Raw genomic sequence first — 9,062 nt, forward strand, 5'->3', positions numbered from 1 at the left:
ATAGTAGCTGCCTGGCTATTTTCCTTACAGTACACGAATGGCGATGAACATGGCTGATTTTGAGAGAGACGAAGAGGGTGACTTCTCAGACAGTCAAGAACCAGAACCATACCTATTTGAACCAGAGTTTACAGGAGACGAGCTGCGTGCTTTGGAAATAGAATGACAGGAGGAGGAGGTTGCGATCGCTCAACAGCCTGAGGACGTGAGGATGAGAGCCAACATGAACTGGTGGTGTGAATGTGGGGGAATATGCCAATCTATGCCGACGGAAATAGAGTGTCTGTACTGTAGAGAGTGGGACATGTTTTTGCCATTGATGACCAGGCTCAACACGTCAGATCAAGATGAGCGTGCCCGAAGTTGTGTCACATCTACAGAGGATTTCACGACACTGATCCATTCTGCAGTAACGTTACTCGATTTTTTTTCCGGTGTGACAAAGTGAACTGGAAAAAACGCCCCACGCCGAATGGACCAAATGGACAGCTGTCCACAGAGTAAGTGATTATTTTAATCATGACGCATGTATAGATCGACCCATATTATACCTGTATTCACATAGAGTTGATGTTTTCACAGGCAATATAGGTTATATAGGAAGAGAAATAAAAGACAACTTACATGTGCACTTTGTTCTTCCTGTGCTTTGAAAATAGATGGGACGGCCGTATCTTTCAGACTTAGTACCGTCTTTCTGGACCCATATTCCATTTTTTCAAAGTAGTCCTCTGGTGCAAAATGTTCTTCGCAAACACGATACTGCTTTATTTTGTTGAGAGGCGTTGAACTACAGATCTCCAGAGCTGCTAGCCATTTATTTATCAGTTCCACATTAGATGGAATTCTGTGAAACATTACATTCTTTTATGTCCTTTGCTTGTTCTCACAACCTTTTGCTATGCAGGTAATAACCATGTTTGCTGTAACTTCTCAAAATAAATCATCCAAAAGCGAAGACACTCGGTGCAGGTCACGCCGGTATGTTGTTCTTCTTCTGTTTTTTTTGACGAGTTGCACGCTGCTATGTTGACGGAATTCCTGGGATTTCATGTGTTGCGTGATATCTCTGCGCCGAAGTAGCAGTGCTTCGCCTAAGCAGCAGTGCTTTGCCTGTGCTTCCCCATAATATAGTCCCAAGTCAATATCTGCCTAGGAAATCGCCTAGCGTTAATCTGGATCGCTATTTGTACTCGTTGTGAATATGCAGGCCACAAGAAGTAATTAGGTGGGTTTTTTAAATTTTTTTGATCACTTTTACTCAGGCCATGCTAGCTGGCAACAAAGGATTCCATTCATTGTGCTAAGCTAAGCTAACGCCGACCCAGTCAAACTAAAACAATGCATGCACTGACACAAAAATGCATTTGCCCACCTATCTAAATGTAGGAAATAATGTGAATAAGCCCTATTTCAAAAAACGGTGGAGTGTTCCTTTAACAAATAGCATTTTCTGTTCTTCACACCATGACAATAACCATTCATTTAAAGCCAACAAGTCTACTGAACCTTTCGTGTCCTCATCGATATGTGGGCAGTGGTCCTGATACGATGATAATCGTCGTGGGCGTCGTGCTGCGAACCGTCTCGATCAGGCTCCTGAAGTCCCTCTTCAGTGTCTCTGTCTGCCGCAGCATGGTGTCGTTCACCCCGGCATGAAGCACGGCTGCTCTGGGTCTCTCGTCGGCTTTCAGGATCCCGGGTATCTGTGCAGAAACATCAAGAACACGAGCACCAGGGAAACAGTGAGTGTGCACTTTAACTTCGGCCAACGTAGCACGGACATGTCGGACGATGGACTCTCCAACGATCACAGCATCGCATTCCGTCTCGCGGAGGGGAGCGAATCGGTTCCGGGTGGAGATCTCGAAGACCGGAGGGGGAGAAGTCATCGCCTGGGGCCTGGCTTGCTTACTCCACTGTGGATGCACAGTGGACCCACAGAGTCCGTGGTGTCCCGGTGCCGGAATGAAGGACATCTGGGAGGATCGTGTCCTGGGTGCACCGGGCCTGTGCAGAGAAACACATGTAGTACAGGTGGTGGGACTGTTAGCAGCACGCTGTATACTTACCCCGGACTTGTGAGCATCAGCCCAAGAGGTTTCCAGCATGGCTCTCCGCTCTCTCTGCTGAGCCTTCCTCACCTTTAGGTCCTGAATCTGATTCTCCACAGCCTCCAGCTCGAGCTGCACTGAATGTGGCTTGAACGTGTCCTCACCTGCAATCAAAGGTAGACATACATCCGCCATTAAAGCAAGTAACAGTAAATAAAGCAATGGTAATGTGTGTGAACAGAGTATTAGCAATGCAAGCGGGTTTAGCGGCTACCATGCTGCCGATGCTAATGGGCTATAAGCTAAATAGTGGAACCGGGAAATCTAAATAAAACTAGTGATAATGCTCGGATTGTTTTTGTTGTAAAATACGACAAAGGATATATTCACACGTTATAGGAACGAAAATTATGGTGTATAAAATATATTTTTAAGATAAAAATTGTCCATTTCGGTGAGTCGGTTCACTCCAAACATTAAACTGATTCGCTAAAACAAATCAAACCTCTTGTATTGCATTTCCTCCATTATGTCCCCGGTAATGGGGGCGATGACTACAGATGAGGGGAGTATTCTGCTGTAAGGGTGTCCAAGGGAATATCATGCTGTCTGGAGAGAGCATCTGCCTTACTGTTCTTGCTGCCAGGGCGATGTGTCACAGTGAACTGGAATCGGGTGAAGAAGAGGTACCAGCGAGCTTGGTGTGGATTGAGACATTTAGCACTTTTGATATATTCTAGATTTTTTGGTCGGTGACAGGAATGGACTGGAAAGGATGGACTGCTCCCTCTAGCCAGTGTCTACATTGTTCGATGGCTGCTTTTATGGACTAAAGTTCTTTATTTCCAACATCATAGTTTCTTTCTGCCGCTGTTAACTTTCTTGAAAAGAAAGGACACATCCACTATAATCCCACAAGTTAGGCAAAACGCACCGATTTCGGCATGGTCGATGGAAGAGACTGGATGTAGTTAGTCAGGTGCTCATTGATGGACTGGAGTTTAGCCAACTGATCTTGGTAACCCTTCAATACCTTACTTTGATAAGCGAACGCTGCTTGCAGGTTTGTAACTTCCACTTGATTCAGTTGAGGCGAAGTATTCTGTAACAAGGAGGCTGAGGCAGCATTAGAAACCATTTGCATAAGTTTATTAGGAAAAGATCTCACAGACAGAATCGTTAAACCAGGCAGAGAGTCGGTACCGTAATAGCAGTCCAGTTTTCAACATAAGCAAAGAGGAATCCACAAGGCAGAGACGAGTAGGCAGGTGTAAGGGAAACAGGTCAATTTAGCTCAAAGGGAATCATCTAAGATTTTAAAGGGAATTTGAACAGAATCACTGTTTCACGGCTGATCACTGAAACGCCCTGCGATTCACTGAACGAGCCGTTTAACATCAAATCTGCGCTGGATATTAATATCCAAACTATAGTGAAAACACTATCAATTAGCACTGTAACAAGATCGGCAGTTAAAGACATTAACTTGTAAGCACAAAACACAAGATACTTCTCTTTTCAATATGAATAAGACTTTATTAGATAAATCTAAGACATATAAACTAATCTAACACATAAACGCACGCACTCACACATTCACACAAGTTGCAGGAAGATCGAAAGTTAGGGAAAGATGAGTTTAAGAGAATGGAAATGTGGAATCCCAAGTTTACAGCAATACGTTAAATTGCATAGACATGAACAGCCATCAATCACTTAATTAACCCTCCCATTGAGTTCCTCAATGAGGTTAAAATTATATTAGATACACCAGTAAAGGTCACAGTCTGGAGGTAAAGTTTCTTGCGTCTCCTGTGAAAAGGGAGTCCCCTTTGTTGTCGTTGAAAGGGGTATCCCGATGTCGCTGATTGGCTGGAAGTTCAGTAGTCGTTGAAGTGACGTCTTGGGAAGCCCATGGTTGGGCGTTGGCTGAAGATGCAGAGTTGTGTGGCTGGTTGAAGTTGAACTCGACGTTACAAAACTTAACTCAGAACACAAAACTCTCAAATGGAAAAGAAAAGAAGTAAAGTTTGGCGAGACTAGGTGGTGTTTCTTCTCATCGTGGCTAAGTATCAGCAGGCGTGCAGGCCGAAGCACGCTGGAACCGCGCTCAAAGAACAGTGATGACTAACAGCATGGCTAAAAGCTAAAGCTAAGAAGCAAAGCTAAAAGCAAACTAAAAGCATACTAAAAGCATACATGACTAATAGCAGAGCCAAGCTAGAAGCTAAAAGCAAGATTTTATGGTGTCCTAAGTATTTAAACTGGCCTGTTGGCCACACCTCAAATGTTGTCTTGACCAATCAGATATTGTCTTGGCTCGGGGGTATCATAAATCATGTTATCTTATCAAGCATGTGGTCCGAATTTTCCTGCTCTTGCAGGGTATAATTTTGGACATGATTCCTATAACAAGAATATGAAACATTTGACAAATAACTGATGGTCAGGACTATTTCAAGCAAGCAGATTCAATCACACACATACCAAACATAATTATGAATCCTTAAGCTATCCCATAGTTATTAAAAGACATACACAATAAGTGATTATAACATGATAGTCAAATGTGTGGGTTACACATAAATGAATATGGAGTGAAGCGATGGACTGATGTTCATTTATAAGTCCTTTTGAGTTCATTTTGGTCCATATGTATGTAGAAAAGACAGTTTCTTTGCCATTCTCTTGACAAAGATTTCTGTGGAGACCAGAGGTTTAAAGGCCCCCCCCTTAGGAATTTCAGTCTGGTTCTGCTAGGTGGGGGTAAGTCAATGGAACTTGTGTAGTACTCTCATGGGTTTACACGTGATGTCCGGCGTTGCCTATCAAATACGAACAACAAATTTGACAATCTCTTCTCTGAATTGAAATTGTCAATAATTGTTCTAGTGGTGTTAATGTTGAAAGCTGTTCTGTGAAAGAGTTGGTTGGTCATCTTGCTTGGGACTTGTGGCACAGAATGTTTTATGACTTCCTGTTGCCTTACTGAGGAATTTGGCTCATGTTTCAGCCACAGCCCTGATCGACTCTTTAATTTGTCTGGTTCGAGTCATTTCTGCTACACAGGCGAATGGGTCAAACACAAACATCAGTCCAATCAGGCTATCAATCCAATGGAGCAATCCAACAGTCGTAAACGTGAAGTCGGGCAGAATCATACACAGAACAGGCAGGCAGGCAGGCAGACAGGCTAACAGTGGGAACCGCTTGGTAAGGCAGGTAAACTGGCAATACTTCGCAGTGAGCAAACACTCAGACTCGTGTTAAATACTGTCCCAACAGGAAATGAATGTAGAAGCAGAGGGAATGTAAACAGTCAGTACTCAGGTGAGGGCTCCCTCTGCTGGTGCAGCGTTACAGTAAGTCATATGCATCTGGGACAGTATGAATAAATTTTTGCCTGGAGTATACCTTTAAAGAGCAAGATGTGATGCAGAGGCCACATATTCCAAACAGGATACAAGAACGTGTGTTGAATTAATGATGAGTGACGCAGAATTAAAACATACAATACAGACTTACAGTCTATTCATTGTTCCTCTCTGTAACAATACATCTTTTCTTTGTTTATTTTTCATCTAGTATTTAGAATTAATCAGCAAATATTGATATATAATTATTTGTGATTAGATTAATTCATGAGCAAATAATCTAAGTTTTTAGAATAAATAATGAAAACTTAATTAAAGATTGCATTTGATGGTGAACTTTTAAAGGTAGAAATTTCCCTGATGAAAGTAATAACTGATGCTGAAGCACATGTGCTTGATGCAGGAAAAGCAACACTGATTCTTGTTTGTACGTTTGAGCTTCTGTTTACCATATTTAATGTGCATAATATGGAAGAAAATAAAATCCAAATAAAACTAAGGATTTTTTTTTTCAGAAATGTAATCAAAAAAGTACAAGTAATCAGTCTAAATAGAGTGGTGTTTTTTTTTTCTTCACTTGATCATACACTGGTATTTCTCAGAATGAGTCAACTGATTCATATCAAACTGAGTTGACTTACTTTGTCCATTATCCCACCATGTCTACCAGAGTTCTACAGTAATTTGTTTTAATTATTGGATTATATAGGATGCTTACTCACACCACACATCACTTTTCCTTCTTAAATATATATTAAAGAATATAACAAAACTTTCATGGGGTCTTTAAAAGAAAATAGCCATGCCATAATTATCTGACAGACTTCAAAATAACTTTTTTTTAAATTGGATGAGTATCAAATCCATTAATCATTCTTTGTTTTAAGGGTTGGTGTGTGTGTGTGTGTGTATGTCTGACCTGAATTTCCTGCATCAGTTGACGTCAGCTGGATTTGAGTTCTGACATTTCCATACTTGACATGGAAGTATTTATTTTTTTTTGCTTGTTTTTGGGTGGCCTGATATATGAAATTGTACGTTGGCTACACTCTTAAAAATAAAGGTGCTTTGTGATGCCATAGAAGAACCTTTTTATCTAAATGGTTCCATAACAAACCTTTAACATCTGAAGAACCTTTCTGTTTCACAAAATGTTCTTTGTGGTGAAATAAGGTTCTTCAGATTATAAAAAGGGAAGAAAGAGATGGTTCTTTAAAGAACCTTTGACTGACTGAATGGTTCTTTGTGTAACCAAAAATGGTTGTTCTAAGAAATCGCTTGAAGAACCGTTTGAAGCACCTTTTAAGTGTAATTTTACACTTTTCAGAGTGTACTTTCATACCACGAGATTTACCTCAATTTTTGGAACCGAAACCTGGGTTTATCCACTTACTCCCAAACATACCTGGGTATATCACATTATCTGCTTTCTGGAATACAGCCCAGGGCTTGTACAGCTCATATTGTATGATATAAAGAACCAAAAGTAACATTTTGCTATCCTAACAGAGAAAAATTCTGCAGTTTGCTACAGTTCCTTTTGTATAGCCACAAATTCTTATAGCTTGCATTGTAAATCATTGTGATCTTTATAACAGTATAGTAGTTTATTTACATAAAATGCATAAATATGTCACTATATGATGTCTTGGTAAGATGAAATTTAACTGCCTAGTTGGTAACACCTTTGTATAGGGATCAATTCTCACTTTTAACTAAAGTTGTTTATTAGTGTACCTATTATTAACAATTGCCATTTATTATACTTCCAGTGGGTATGGAAAGTATTCAGACCCCCTTAAATTTTTCGCTGTTACTTTGCAGCCATTTGATAAAATCATTTAAGTTCATTTTTGTTCCTCAATGTACACACAGCACCCCATATTGATGGAAAAAAAAAAAAAAAAAAAAAAAACACAGATTGGTTGACATTTTAGCAGATTTATTAAAAAGGAAATATCACATTGTCCTAAGTATTCAGACCCTTTGCTCAGTATTTAGTAGAAGCACCCTTTTGATCTAATAGAGCCATGAGTCTTTTTGGGAAAGATACAACAAGTTTTTCACCCCTGGATTTGGGGATCCTCTGCCATTCATCCTTGCAGATCCTCTCCAGTTCTGTCAGGTTGGATGGTAAACGTTGGTGGACAGACATTTTCAGATCTCTCCAGACATGCTCAATTGGGTTTAAGTTAGGGCTCTGGCTGGGCCATTCAAGAACAGTCACAGAGTTGTTGTGAAGCCACTCCTTCGTTATTTTAGCTGTGTGCTTGGGGTCATTGTCTTGTTGGAAGGTGAACCTTCGGCCCATTCTGAGGTCCTTAGTACTCTGGAGAAGGTTTTAGTCCAGGAAATCCCTGTACTTGGCCGCATTCATCTTTCCCTCGATTGTAACCAGTCGTCCTGTTCCTGCAGCTGAAAAACACCCCCACAGCATGATGCTGCCACCACCATGCTGTTGGGACCATTCACTGTTGGGACTGTATTGGACAGGTGATGAGCAGTGCCAGGTTTTCTCCACACATACCACTTAGAATGAAGGCCAAAAAGTTATATCTTGGTCTTATCCGACCTGAAAATCCTTCAGGTGTTTTTAAGCAAACTCCATGGGGGGCTTTCATTTGTCTTGCAAAGGCAATGACTTTCTACAACTTTCTCCCACCTCCCGACTGCATCTCTGGAGCTCAGCCACAGTGGTCTTTGGGCTCTTCTTACTCGATAGCTCAGTTTGGCCTGACGGCCAGCTCTAGGAAGGGTTCTGGTCATCCCAAAGGTCTTCCATTTAAGGATTATGGAGCCCACTGTGCTTTTAGGAACCTTAAGTGCAGCAGAAATTGTTTTGTAACCTTGGCCAGATCTGTGCCTCGCCACAATTCTGTCTCTGAGCTCTTCAGGCAGTTCCTTTGACCTCATGATTCTCATTTGCTCTGACATGCACTGTGAGCTGTAAGGTCTTATAGACAGGTGTGTGGCTTTCCTAATCAAGTCCAATCAGTATAATCAAATACAGCTGGACTTAAATGAAGGTGTAGAACCATCTCAAGGATGATCAGAAGAAATGGACAGCACCTGAGTTAAATATACGAGTTTCACAGCAAAGGGTCTGAATACTTAGGACCATGTGATATTTCAGTTTTTCTTTTTTAATAAATCTGCAAAAATGTCAACAATTCTGTTTTTCTGTCAATTCAGTTGTTAAGTGATGATGTAAGAAGCGCTGATTCCGGGTCCAAGCCTCAACTCGCTTCACTTGAGAATACGACCTCAGCAGCTGTTTATGAGCACTGATTATTCATATTAATCCTTTAAGCTAAACGCTTTCAAACATACGGTGTACACTACAGTCTCTTTGCTCACAGCATCCCAAATAAAAATAATTTGTATATATTTTTTTAATATTTATATTTTCATTGTCTGGCTATCTGGGACTTTGGTATGGGGTTAAAGGTTAAGATTAAAACTTTTTCGCTAGTATTATATCACATTGTGTGTTTATATTAACACCTTTTGTTGTTTTCTCATAGTAACTGATATAGCGTTTGGACACGGAAGCGGTGCTACGTGAAAAAATTTAAGGGGTCTGAATACTTTCCGTACCCACTGTATAAAGCACATATTCTGTATGAACATATTC

This window comes from Carassius carassius, chromosome 39 (genome assembly GCF_963082965.1).
Source record: "Carassius carassius chromosome 39, fCarCar2.1, whole genome shotgun sequence".
Taxonomy (NCBI): Eukaryota; Metazoa; Chordata; class Actinopteri; order Cypriniformes; family Cyprinidae; genus Carassius; species Carassius carassius.